Source organism: Ochotona princeps, chromosome 26 (genome assembly GCF_030435755.1).
Source record: "Ochotona princeps isolate mOchPri1 chromosome 26, mOchPri1.hap1, whole genome shotgun sequence".
NCBI lineage: Eukaryota > Metazoa > Chordata > Mammalia > Lagomorpha > Ochotonidae > Ochotona > Ochotona princeps.
In genome coordinates this window covers 23,937,006-23,951,082 of record NC_080857.1, presented here as the reverse complement: position 1 = coordinate 23,951,082, position 14,077 = coordinate 23,937,006, and the positions used below count along the sequence as shown (strand labels likewise).

The 14,077-nt window shown below is 48.7% G+C and overlaps 1 protein-coding gene across 10 annotated transcripts in view; it reads right to left on the bottom strand.

Annotated features, from left to right (window-relative positions):
- The window catches only part of TMEM229B (transmembrane protein 229B), a 47,845-nt gene that overhangs the window by 17,903 nt on the left and 15,865 nt on the right, over positions 1-14,077 (bottom strand). Inside the window, exons 1-2 of one of the 10 annotated variants that reach the window (XM_058655424.1) lie at positions 1,557-1,614; positions 1,136-1,209 (exon numbers count right to left, since the gene is read on the bottom strand). The exons of the other annotated variants lie outside the window; for them this stretch is intronic. The gene's annotated coding sequence lies outside the window, so the exon portion shown is untranslated. Of the gene's footprint in view, positions 1-1,135; positions 1,210-1,556; positions 1,615-14,077 lie in introns of those variants that run through there. 10 annotated transcript variants of the gene reach the window in all.

The following is a 14,077-nucleotide window of genomic DNA, read 5'->3' as shown; positions in this document are numbered from 1 at the left end:
CTGGCCACCTCCTGTCAGCTGTCCTGTCTGGTCAATCCAGCCATAAGCGTCTGAGACGGCGCTGGAATAATCCACATGTGGGGACAGGGATCTGGGGCTTCCTGCATCACGAGTGAATGAGTGCACACTTGTAAATCCGAGAGGTGATATAATTTTAGAATCTAGCTCCATCCTCCGTTAGCTTCAAGTTACACTGCCACCTTCACCCTGCAATGGGGACATGTGTTATCAAGGGCAGTCAAAGCCTTACCAAAGGCAGACTGAGTGGGTGCTTTGGGCATCAGAGGGAAACACACACAGACAAACAGTCTTGCTCAAACCTTCTGCCCCCAGTTTCACCACTGTGACACATATTTATCTCACTTTATAACTTTGCTATCAGTTACTGTTTTCTCATTGATGTTATTGCTTTTTTCTCATTGATATTATTATTACTTTGATAACTGGCTACAAGCTGTCTTCAAGCTTACTTTATGAACACTCTTTGCTGAGCATATGTTTTTAATAATGTCTCCAAGACTGGCCCATTTCAAAAAGATTCCAACATTTTCTTGCTCTACAATAAAGGTGCTAGGGCAGGTGTTTGGCATTGTGATTAAGAGGCTCCTTAGGGTATCAGCATCCCAAATTGAGTGCTGGGTCTAAGTCCAGACTCCTTTCTCCATTCCGGCTTCCTACTGATGTGCACCCTGAGAGGCAGCAGGTGATACTGCAAATGGCTGGGTCCCTGCTATCCCTCTGGGGATCTGGATGGAGTTCCTGGCTCCTGCAGTCAGCCTGGCAGAACCCAGCCATTACAGGCATTTGGAGAGTGAATGAACCAGGGGATGGGAAATCTCTCTCCACCCCCTCTCTCTCTGTGTATGTGTGTCACTGCCTTCAAATAAAATATGGTTTTTAAATTTAAGGTGAAGGTACTGAAGTTTCCCTAAAGGCCCCTGACACAACACAGTTCACACCTGCCTGCCCATGGGCAGCACTAAGGCCTGGCAGAGCCCTGTAGAAAGTCAACTCAGTCTCTCCGCTGCTGAGCACGGTATATGGCTGGGGCGGAAGCTGGCACTGCTTCCACACAGGCAGCCAAGCACAATGAATGACAGGCACAGACCCACCACCCAGCAGAGAAGACACTTACCTCCACCTCTTCCTGGCCTCCACTCTTGGGTTCCGAGCAGAAGTAACGGGGCCTTTGTTCCCCAAGCTGACAATCTATGAGGCAGTCAGGACACTCAGAGGAAGTGAGTGGGCAAGGCTTGGGGACCTGAACCGCATTCTATGAAGGATGTGGGGTGTGGACCCCCGGGTCTCTCCATGTGGATGTCAACAGGCAGAAGCTAAGGACAAAGGGCATGAAGGGCTGTGGGCTGCTGGACTCTGCCTTGGACTTGCCCTTGCCTTCTATCCCTGCATGGCTCCTCCACAAACAGGAACCTTCACCCCTCCCCCAATCTGTTCGTCCTACCCGTCCCCAGCCTACCTGTTCTTCTAGAGAGAGGAACTTCCTTCCTCCCCTTCCCCTCACCCATCTATCTTTCCCCCTTCCCTCCTCTGCTCACCTGACAGTGATCAGGGACCACCCTGGCACGTAGCCATCACCTAGAGAAAAGAGCTACAGTGTCCAGGCACATCTGACACTCCACCCACCCGCCAGCAGCACTGTGACCCACCCATGGTACTTCCCCTTTGCTGGCCCTCAAAACCAAAACAGAAACCAAAGACCATATTCTGCACGCAAAGCCTGCTGGGGCTGCCGGTGACAATCAGCCCCGAAAGCTGGTCCAAACAAGTCCCCCTGCTGGACACCTTTGGTGTCCTGTCCCCAAGAAGATCGCTGAGTGGATACATGGCGAACCTCACCCCTCCAACACTCCATGGCCCCCAAGAGCAGGTCCCAGCAGGCAGAGGACAGGAGGAGGCTCCTTGGTGGACCACCTGGGCTGAGCCATGGGCATTCAGGACAGATGAACAGGTAAAGAGTTTACAGCACCTGTAAACTCTTGGACATGACCTTGCCTTGGCTGTCAACTCTGTGAAGCAGCAGGTGCAGAAGTGACCACCCCCCAGACCAGAGATGAAGGCACGGAGCCTCAGGACTCTGATTTTGTCAAATCCACACTTTCAAGTCAACTTCCTTCCTCAGTTTCTGAGTTGCCCCTCCTCCCATCCCCTCCCTCAAACCTTCAAACTCTCATTCTTAAGACACACATCTGCACACATGAGCACTGGCCTTTGATCCCCCATAATCTACTTAGCCCACTCCCTAAGCAGCTTATTTTGCAAGCACACAGCTGAGTTTGTCCACCAGCAACTCCATCGACCTGCTTGGGATGCTCCTGGGAGCTTGCAAGAGCAGAGACCATGGCCCTGTCCTCCCCTCTTGCGCTTCTCTGCAATCCACCCAGCCCTACCACCCCTGATTCCAGACCCAACTCCCACTTCCCTGCTCTGTGAGGCTGTCCCACAGCCACTGGGCCGTCTGGCTCCCCATGCTTCCATGAGCCAGGAACCACCCTTCTATTGAAACCCCTTATTCCATCTGGAAACTATCTGCACATCATTTTCCCTCACTGTGTGGTAGAGTCCTTGAGAACATGGAGTTCCTGGTGGGCGCATGCACCAACCAAGAAGAGAAGAATCTGACTAAATTCCTGGGTGATGGATTCACCCAAGGTTAGCAACCGGGCATGGTCACATCTGGTGATCATCTCTCATTTCAAGGTCACCATCATGGAGGGGCCCTTTCCCACAAAGCACCATGAACGTGGGTTTGTGATGTCAAGGTTCTGCAGATAAGAGAAGCCAAGAGGGTCCTTGCTTTTCCTTCTCCCATCTCCAAGATCTGGCACACGAGCTGAGAAGTGAGGAGATACACAGGGGTGGCTTGGGTTTGGACAATGCACAAGTCCCATTTGTTACCACTCAAGGACAGTTAGGGCAGGAGCACGGTATCCCAGACACCCTGGGAGACACTGCAGGCCACTGTATGGGCAAGAAGCCAAGCACTGGTTCAGGCCCAAGAATAACAATGCCTATTCTGTTATTTCTACAATGTGCGCTGGCACACTCAGAAGGCACATCCAGTTTTCACGTGCACACAGGACTCACTTCCCAAAGAGGTTTAACCAGCAGCTGCTGGCAGGAAATTCCCTCTGCATCGTTTTCTCTCTACCCCTAAAACTTTTCAGGGTGAGCTGGGCTTGCGGGATGCAGTCTCTGCTTCTCAGGAAACTAAAACTAAATCTCCCCGACTACCATCTCCGTGGTGGGAACATAAGACCAGAGCCAGAAAGCAAACAAACACCACCCTTTTTCTTCCACACTCTCTTCTTCCTTAACCTTTCCCAGAGCCCCCTGCACTTCTGTGAACAGACAGGTGGGATTTTTCCCCCCAAACCAGGCAATTCTCCAGTAGGCACCAACAGGATATCTTACAATTCATATCATCTCTGACACCCTCCACCCTGCATAGAGCCAGGCCCCCTGATTCAAGGGCTCTGCCCCAACTCAGCAGTCAATCACATCAATGTCATCTCTACCAGAAGATCTCCTAGCTGCCAACTATACTGCCTGCCCATATCCCCCTTTTCAGATTCTATTAATTTGTTAGGAGGACTTTACAGAACTCAGGGAAACATTCACTATATGTTAGTGGTTTATGTTCAAAGATTCAAAGGAAAAGCCAGATGAAGGCATACTTGGGCAATGTGGGGGTGGGCATACGACCACTTTTCAATACCATGTGTTCTGCTACCAGAAACTGCCCGAGTCTTGTTTGAGTTTTCAAGCAACTTAACCTCCAGCCCTACATACTTTCCCCAGAGGTGAGTGGTAAAAGGCTGAAAGCGCCAGCCCGCTAGTTATCTAAGCACTTGCTCTTTCTGGCCATGCACTGGCCTCATCTGGAGGCTACCCAGGGGCTCTAAAGACGTAGTTAGCATCAATTCAAGGGTTAACCAAAGGGCCTCATTACGAATGACAACTGATAGGACAGTCCAAGGGTTCTATAACTGAAAGCCTGGGACAAAGACCTAACAGATTTCACATTACACCATACTCACCTCACCAAGGGCCCTTGGAGTGAAGAGAAAGTACCCACACTGGGGAGCCCTCTGGTGGCTTAAAGAACCCAAGTTCTTCACCTTAATTCAGAACAACTGCTTCTACTTAATCTCATAGTGAAACCAGCCCTGGACACTAATGGATTAGGACTTTACTAACCCAAGAGTGACCATGCTTAGCTACAAGTACAGCTGGTATTCCAAATCCCCTGTGGTTGGGAGGAGGAGAGGGGGAAACTGGGTCCACCCAGCTCCCCCTGGGGAAGCAGGGGGGCAGCCTAGGGAGCTGGGCATTCCCTATGCCATCACCAACACACTGAGCTCCCTAGGGGGAACAGCAGGGGGGCAGTTAGGGAGGGTGGGTGGAAATAGGAGCTGAGTCTACATACACTTGGTCCTGTCCCTCTAGTCTGTCCCCTTGCTGACCTTGGAGTCCAGGTTTTCCTGCCCACCCAACATCTCTCCGTCCCTTCTTCTGTTTCACTTGGAAGCCACCTTGTCTATCACCCTTGTTCCCCCTTGTATGCTCCTCCTTATGTCCCCTTGGAGCCACTGCCTACTCCTCAGAGGGCTGTTTGTGGCTCCAGGCCCATTTCCTTCTGCCGCCCTCCCACCCCCTGGCATAGGGTGGCTGCTGCTCACAGTCTAAAAGGCTGGACAGCTGCTGAGCTCTCTAATTAGCTGCCTGGCTGCTGTCCCAGCACAAGGCATGTGTTACAGTAAAAAGCCACCTCACCTCCCCTTCATCAATAATCCCTCATGCAGATCCCATCAGCCAGCAACCAGGACTCCTTATCACATGACACCAGCAAGCCTCCCCACTAAGAAGCCAAGAAGGAAGAGGCACTACCCCCTGCCCTGCCTGGCTGGCAGTGACCACGACTTGGTCAACTTTCTCTTCTTGGTTGCCAAGGACCTTAGGATGTTGCCCCAGGCACCTACCACCCAGTGCATGATTACCCAGGTCCTTAGGGTGGTGCTCAGGGCACCTGCCACCCAGCCTCTTTGAGGGCTCATCAGTACAGGTGCAGAGAAGGCCAATAGGTCCTCCAGGACACAAGCCTGGGCTATTCTCCACAGTGTGACAAGAGCGCCCGACAGCCAAGCCACCCCAGATGGTATCAAACAGAGTCACCCCAAGGTGGAGGTGGAAGCAGATTTGTTTGTTCATGCTGCTGTATCCCAGAGGCCTACAAATGTTTACAGAGTACCCAATGAAGGCCAGGTATACTGTGAAGTGTAAACAAGACAGCAAGGCCAGACATGAACAGGACAGGTCACCTGTCTACTGCAGCTCACAGGTCACTAGGAAATAGTACCTAGTGGGAGGTCCCAAAATGATGCCAATAAGAAAGAAGAATGACCCAGTAAGGGGACAGAGACTGGACGCTGGAGGACAAGCCTTCAGTTAATTGCAAGAGGTAGCATTCAGGCACTCAGAAAGACAAGAAGCAAGAAGACCCTGAGGTACGAGAAGGCTAAACAGCCATAACTCGTGTTCAAGCTATTGAGACTCTGCCAAGGGTGATGAGCTGCAGACCTCAACCTGGCCAATCATGGCACCACCTCATTCCCTTGGCCCAGGAACAGACACATACTCTAATCAGAGCCAAGGCTGGCTGGCCTATTCATTGGAATGACCAGCAAAGAGTACTAAGTTGAGGAAAAAAAAAAAGACAGGAGCTGCTTGGTTATAGACTAAGTCCCATTAGACCAGGCTAGATATCAAAATGTATTCACCTTTGTTCAAGTTACAAGTGGTTAAGCCATTTATCTGACCTTCTGAGAAATCAGGAATAAAGAGAGAACAAATTTCCCAACCAGGCTAGTTTCAATTGGTAGATAAATTGGTTTTAATTGGGCCCAACATAGTAGCCTAGTGGCTGAAGTCCTTGCCTTGAACGTACCAGGATCCCATATGGGCTCTGGTCCTAATCCTGGCCACCCTGCTTCCCATCCAGCTCCCTGCTTGTGGCCTGGGAAGGCAGTCGAAGAAGGGACCCTGCACCCATGTGGGAGACCTGAAAGAGGCTCCTGGCTTTGGATCAGCTCAGTTCCAGCCGTTGTGGTCACTTGGGGAGTAAATCAACGGACAGAAGATCTTCCTCTCTGTATATCTGATTTTGGAAAAAAAAAAAAAGTTGACTTTAATCTGCACACACAGAAAGATGGCCTAAAAAACCTGCCTGAGACAAGTAGTTGACACAGTGGGTAGGAAACTTCTTGGGACATCTGCCTCTCCTTTTAGTGCCTGGGTTCAAATCCTGACTTTGCTTCTTGTTCCAGCTTCTTCCTAATGAGTGCCATGGGAGACAGCAGGTGAGCAGGTGAGCAGGTGATGCATACTCAAATAGCAAGTTCCTGCTGCCCAAATACCCAAATCTGGGGAGTAAACCAGCAGACAAAAGTGCACACTCTCTCTCTCTGTGCCTTTCAAATAAAAATAAAAATTAAATACCCTGATATTATTAACCAGTCCCTTAATTTTTCTATCATTCTGTTCCCAACTTACAAGGAAGGCAACTTGGAGAAAACCAATCCACAATCTGTCCTGGGCTCTGTTTTATACAGCTTCTCTTAATCTAGAAAACCAAACTCTTCCGCTCAGCCCATCAGAGCACTTTGTTTTGATGTCTGGAATCCAAAATCAAAGAAATTAAGGTTACTCAATTACATTGCAATTTCTTCCTTTGAGAAGAGGCACTTCCTTCACACTGGACTGTGAGGATGAAAGTCTCAAGGTGAGCGGGTGAACCAGGAAGCAATGAGAGGAAGAGACGAGGGCCCAGCGGCCATCTTTAAGAGCCCGGATCCAGACACGAGGACAGGACACTCTCTGAGCGGGGCCCCCCCCGACACTGCCGAGGAGTGAGTGGGCTTTCTCTGGAATTGGAAGTGAAGGATATTCACACACAGTTGGGTTGGGGACCTTGGCTGCTATTTTGTTTCTTTCTCTTTTTTTACAATTTTAATCCACTTGATTTTGGATTCTAGAATCCGGTAATGCCTCATTCCACAGCACAGAGTAAATGTTGAGACAGGCTGAGCAGCAAGGGCTTGGTTTTACAGACAGCCAAAGGCTGGGAAAGCAGAAACAAAGACTAAAAAGTAGATGGACCACTTCAAAGTCATTTTCCCAGTGAGGTCAGGATGCAGAGACAAAACAATGAAAAAGTAAGAGATTGACTCCATTGAGTGACATTGCTTCTGTGCAAGGATTAAGGCAGAGGGAACTTCCTTACCAAGCCCAGGGAAACTGGCCTGTTTATCTTCCTAATCCTGACTTTTCAGAAGGTCACACACACAGCTGAGCTTCAGTCCCGTGAAGTGAAACTTCAGTGTGAGTGACTCCACTTTATTTTTAGTCTGGGCTTTTGGGCTCTTAATGCTTAGCCCGTGGGGACAATGGCCTCCTGCAGCTTTTTATTTGCCAATTCCCCCAGCTGATCAGGCCCTCTGAGAGAGCCCTACCACAACTTTCAGTTACCCGTGTGCTGGGTTTGGGGTCTTAACCCATCGTCTATGATTTCCAGCATCCACATGTTCATGCATTTCTTCTTAGACTTTTCTTGCCAAAGAGTTTGACATTCAACAGGTAACTACATGACAATATTGAACACTGAGAGAGTGTGCTGGGAAGACTACCATTATGACTCTCGGGAGTCTTAAGGGTTTGCAGTATGGGCGTTGACCAGGATCCCCATGAATCAAACCAACTCCCAGGGAATAGATCAATGCACTGAATGCTATTCTTTGTCAAGGCATGGGCAATCAACTCTGCACTGAGGAAGGAACTCAGATAATAACTTTTGTTTGCAAATCATATCTATTCTTTCGATATATGTCTTTATAATTACAACATGGAGAGATTTGTTTCTATATATTTGTCCCAAGCAAATCAAAGGAAAGTTATAATTTGATACCATCACAGATCCCGAATTTCTATCCCAGGAAACATAATTTAAGTGTCAGACCAAACTGTATGTCCTTGCCCCCCCTTTTTTCAGATTTACTTATTTTTATTGGAAACTCAGAGTTTCAGAGAAAGGAGACCTTCTATCCGCTGATTCACCTCCCAAAAGGCTACCATGGCTAGAACTTAGCCAATATGAAGCCACAAGCCTAGAGCTTCTTTTAGGTCTTCCATGTGGGTGCAGGAACCCAAGGCTTTGGGCCATCCTCCACTGTTTTTCCAGGCCATAAGCAACAAACTGGATTAGAAGTGGAGCAGCCAGGATATAAAACATGCCGGTGCCACCGGCGGAAGATTGGCTTGCTATGCCCTGGTGCCCCCACCCCTTTTTGCACAGGTCACTCAGAGGTTCCTACGGTGTCAGCCCAGCCAGAGCAAAGCCTCCATCTGCCATGTGAAGCTCAGTCTGCTGAAGATGGCCCTTGTGGGTGGGGGCTGGAATATGAGGTTCTACTGGGCTATTTCTTTTTAAAAAGATGTATTTATTATTTTTATTGGAATGGCAGATTGACAGAGAGAAGGAGAGACAGAAAGATCTTCCATCTGCTGGCTCACTCTTCAAGTGGTCACAATGGCTGGAGCTGAGCCAATTTGAAGCCAGGAGCCAGAAGCCTCCTTTGGGTCTCCTACATGGGTGCAAGGTCCCAAGGCTTTGGGCCGTCCCCTTCTGCCCTCTCAGGCCTTAAGCAGAGAGCTGGGCGGGATTTGGAGCAGTCAAGACAGGAACTGGTGCCCATATGGGATGCCGGCATTTGTAAGGTGAGGATTTAACCAATGAATCATTGCGCTGGGCCCTGACTGTTGCTTGATGATATGCTTATTAACTAGCACAGACAAAATTAAATGCTTTGACTGATGGCCCAAACCTCCACTTGCTTGTAATGGGAAGTATTTAAATAACTTTACCAGGCTCCAGCATACTGCATCAAACCTAGATTTTTTTTTTTTTAAGTTATGACAAAGTCAGTATTCTTTTCTATTTCAGTGAATTTGCTGGGTTTTCTGTTACTTGATTCTCCCCTATCCACAACATATGTGGCTGGCTCAAGGATCATCTATCCAAAGACTATTGTTATAAGACTTCTCTACTGTTATAAAAAAGGATAGCTCAGGCCCGGCGTGGTAGCCTAACGGCTAAAGCCTCAACTTTCATTTCTGGGATCCCATATGGGTGCTGGCTCGTGTGTCAGCTGCTCTACTTCCCATCCAGCTCCATGCTTGTGGCCTGGAAAAGTAGTCGAGGACGGCCCAAAGCCTTGGGACCCTGCACCCATGCGGAAGACATGGAAGAAGCTTCTGGCTCCTGGCTTCGGATCAGCTCAGCTCCAGCCACTGCGGCCACTTGGGGAGTAAACCAGCAGGTAGAAAGATCTTTCTGCCTCTCCTTCTCCCTGTAAATCTGACTTTCCCATTAAAAAAATAAAATCCTATGCAGACAGGAAGAGAAAGAACTGAGAACAAGCTAGTCAGACTCCTGGCAATGTGGGCCCATTTCCATGAGTGGCTACTGCTCTGGGAGCTCCAAATCCCCCTTCTGGTCACCACCCAAACGTTGTCACTTCTACAGGTGGGAAGAGAGGGCGACTCACCAGACCCCTGTCAGCAACCTAACAGCCCTGTACTGCGTCCTTGCCAAGAGCACTCATGAAGGCTAGCTAGAGACGAGGCTAGAGTCGTACCCAAATTATTTTGACTGTCCCCATCCTTCAAGCACATTGCCCACAGGAAAGGCTTGCAGCCAACTTGGCTGGACTCTGACCCAAGCCAGACTTGGCACCTCTACCATGACACTTCATCCCACAATCCCAGACCCCACGGAGCATCTTACTGGACAGTTCTGTCTATGGAGCAAGTACCAAGCCTCGCAACATGCTCAGAATATGACTCCAAACAGCAGTTAGGCAAGAGTAATTAAAGGGAATGTTAGCGCAGCCGGTCTCTCATTAGCCACATAATTAGATTGCTGAAAATAATTAACATTCCTTTCGACAAAGGAAGCAGAGGACCCATTACATTCATTAGAACAGCCACAGACCAGCCTGAGGAAGGCCGGGAACTCATCATGGCCTTGCAAGTGACGGAGGCAGCGTTTAGGTGACTCACACCAGGTTGGCTGGTCCTGCCCTGGGCCAGCCTTAGGGGTCAGCTGATGGTGGCGGATCTATTACAGATAAGAACACACCCACACCTACTCAGAAAGAACTTGAAGGAAATTCATGGCTGTACCCAGACAGCAGACCAACGGCAAACACGAAAAATGACAGAAAACCCTTTCTCTAGGGAGGATAAATGCATTGTCAATAGAACTCCCTGATGATGGAAGGCAGCAACCAGAACTCTCAGAGACAAAACCATAAAGTGACAATAATCCTAACAATAAGATCTGATGTTCACACACACACTGTTCTAAGAACTTGAACTTACATTGCCCACCTACGTCTCACACAATCCTTTGGCGATGGAGACTATCCTCCCCACACAGGTGAACCAGGTTTCTTAAGGTCATAGTACCAGTAATGCCAGGCCCAGGATTTCCATCCCTGGTTTGGCTATGGATTCTATGCTCAGCAGAGGAGCAGTTCTGGGTGGTCCACATGCACACCAGCAAATCCAGGGCACACAAGGGGAGCCCCAAGAGACTGGGGGCAGCAGCAAGGCCAGTATCCAGTGGGGAAAGCCCACTCCTCTGTCATTCTGTGCTCCAAGCAACTACCAACAAACACACCCGCCCCTCCTGTCCGCAGCCAGTAGTGGCCAGTTCCCGTAGAATCAGCGTTCAAAAAGAGGTATCCACAAAACCTCAACGGTCTTGGATGGCAATGAATGATCCAAGTGCTTGGGCCCCTGCCACCCATGTGGAAGTCCTGGATGGAGTTCCCAGTTTCTCTTTCTCCCCTGGCCCTTGCAGCCACTTGGGAATTAAACCAGCAAACAAAAGTTTTCTCTCTCCTTCTGACTCCCTCCCTGTTGCTCTGCCTTTCAAATAGATCTAAAATAAATCTTGCTGAACAACCACTTGCCAAGCCAAAGGAGTTAGATCCTGTTCCCTGAACCAACCCTTGGACCTGTCCAGTCACTCTGAAATTTGTTGCCCCACTCACATCACATCTGCCTGTACTTCTGTCTCAGGCTCTCTCTGCTCACAAGGTTCACCTCCCACCCCATCAGGATGCCTTACTCTGTTTTTTCTGTTTACCCACATTTTCCTGTCCTTCAATGCCCATTCAATGGAAGGCTCCTTGTATTCCACTCAACCCAGCACCATCATCCCTCCTCCTCTAAACTCCTGAACACATCCACCTTTCTAGGGCTGTGTGGCAGCCCTGGCCAAGCTGGTCCATGGAGCACAGTCCTGACAACTTACACGGCCAACTCTTGTCTCCCCAGCTCTATCGAAGGCTGCTCACAAAGAGAGAGCCTGAGACGTCTTTTTATACTCCGGTGTTTCACAATAACATCCTCATTGGCCAGCTGAGCAAGTGACGAGGGTGCTTTTGTTGCTCTTAGAAGTAGGAAGAGAAAAACAAACCAGGAGATGTGATTCAACAGGGTTGAGCCTAATGCAAGCCAGGCCCTCCCACATGGGTGATGACCTCTGAGCTGGGCTACGGCCACTTGTTTGGCTGGGATCCAAGAAAACCTGTAAACCTAAGGTGAATGGCTGGTAAATCCAGAAGCAAAATATTGATGAAGAGGAAGGAAGTTGTTTTGATAGTTTTACGGTGCCGTTCTTAGATTGCTTTAGTAGCAAGGGGCCAATGGTAAATGCCCAGAGCAGAAATTGGACCAGTGATCAAACTTAACATCATGTCCAAGGGGCAGATGGACAGACACCTAGTGCCACAGGATGTGATGTCCTAAAAAAAAATCACAGCATCATTCATGAGCACACCAGCCAGGAATGAAACCTAAACATGAGGCAACATCAGACAAGTCCAGGAGGAGGAACATTCTATTTGGAGAAAAAAAAAAAGGAGGGGGATTTAAGCAGAGACTATTTGTTAAATAAGTCAACGTCACACACACAAGAAAAAGAATGGTTGAGGAACTAAAGGCAACCATGACAACCAAATGCATTGTGTAACCCTTTGTACTAGAGAGGAGAAATGCTCCAAAGGATATTGGCTCGACGGCCAAAACTGGAAAACAACCAGCAGATTAGATAACATATTGTATCAATGTTCACTTCACTCAAGGTTATGTCAAAGAATATCATTATCCTTGTGAAATCCACACGGAAATATGCAGAGCTAAAGGGCCATGCCGTAGGCAACTGTTAGGATTGAAACAGGATTTGTCCCCTACAGAAAACTGTTGAAATGTAATCCCTCTTGCAAGATACTCAGAGGTGGGACCAGGTGAGACCTTTAAGAGGTGATGGAGGACTATGCCCTCAGGAATAGATTAATCTCTTTATACGATGCAGGGGTTAACAGATTAAGGGTTATGTTGAGAATGAGTCAGCTACCAAAAAAACAAAGCACTCATCTTTTGCTATGTGACACCTCTGGGCCATCCTGGGACTGCCTGTGAAAAGTCACCACCAGAAACAACCCCTCAACCCTGGGTAAGAACCATGAGCCCAAATATCCCTTTCTTTGAAACATCCCCAGTCTGTGGTATTGCATTACCAGCAACAGAGAGCAGATCGAGACAGCCACTTGCTCTTCCATGGCTCAGAAAAACAATTCAGAAAGAAGAGCAGAGAGATCACCAAAGACAAAGCCAATGGGGCACAATGTTAAAACCAAGCGAATCTGGATGCAGAGGGCGTGTCGTGTTTTCTGAACATAGGAAGTTGCTTGCAAACAAAAAGTTCCAAGGAAAAAACAATAGCAAAGGCGACCCTTCTCCTAGGACAAGGGCTGGGCTGGGGGTGCCACAGTGATGGAGGGTGAATCCAGGGAGAACAACCCCGGTCTGGGATCTCTGTCTGCTAATGTGTCCCTCACAGAAACAGCTTGCTCTCCCCACCAGCTAGCCCCTTCCTCTTTCCAGTCAGCTGTCTTCCAGGAGGCCTCCCTCCTAATGCTGGGACACAGGGCTAAACTTCCTGGGTCTGTTCCTCTATGTAGCTAATCTGTTCTGGAGATGTCTTCACACTTCTGTTTATCAGCCCTGAATATTACTAACAAAGCAGGCTAAAGTTCAGTCTTCTGGGTTTTACATAGTGTTTCATTTTACAAAAATGAATTTGTCATTAGTCCTATTTACAATGGCTGGCTTTGGCCTTGAGGTCACGTTCACACCTTGTGAGATCCTCTGCACAATCTCAGAACTTGTAACACCTCACGGCCATGACCACCAAGTTCTAAAATAAACCTGGACACAGACATAGCTCCCATCCCCAGGTTCATAGGGATAAGTCCTATAAGGCAGAGGGGTGTGGCCTTGTTGTTAAGACATGGTTAAGAACCCTCACTCCAAACCAGAACGCCCATGTCTCAGTCCCAGCTCTGCTCCTGACTCCAGCTTCCTGCCAATGCACACTCACGGCCCAGGGATGTAGGTCCCTGCAGGCATGTAGGAGATCCTGATGGAGTTCCTGGATTCTGATTCTATCCTGGCTCAGCCGAGCAGTTGGGTTTATCTGAGGAGGGAGACAGGAGGGAAGATCTTTGTTTCTGTATCTCATACTCTTTCGAGTAAATAAAAACTTCAAAAAAAAAAAAAAAAAAGCTAATTGGATCTCTGCCACCTGGGAGATTTGGATTGTGCTCCTGGCTGCTGGCTACTGGCTTCAGCCTGGTCCAGCCCTGGCCATTGCAGGCATTTGGGCAGTGAACCAGTGTATGGAGGCTCTCTTTGTATCTCTCTGCCTCTCTGCTCTTTTATAAACTTAATAATAAAATTGCAGTAAGTGGGGTTGATGCCGTGGCACAGTGAGTTGGGTTTCTGCCTGCAGCACTGGCATCCCATACAGGTGACAGTTCATGTCCTGGCTACTTCACTTCCATCCAGCTCCCTGCTTATGCCCTGGGAAAGCACTGGAGGATAGCTCAAGTACTTGTACCTGTGAGAAGACCCAGAAGAAATTCCTGTTTCC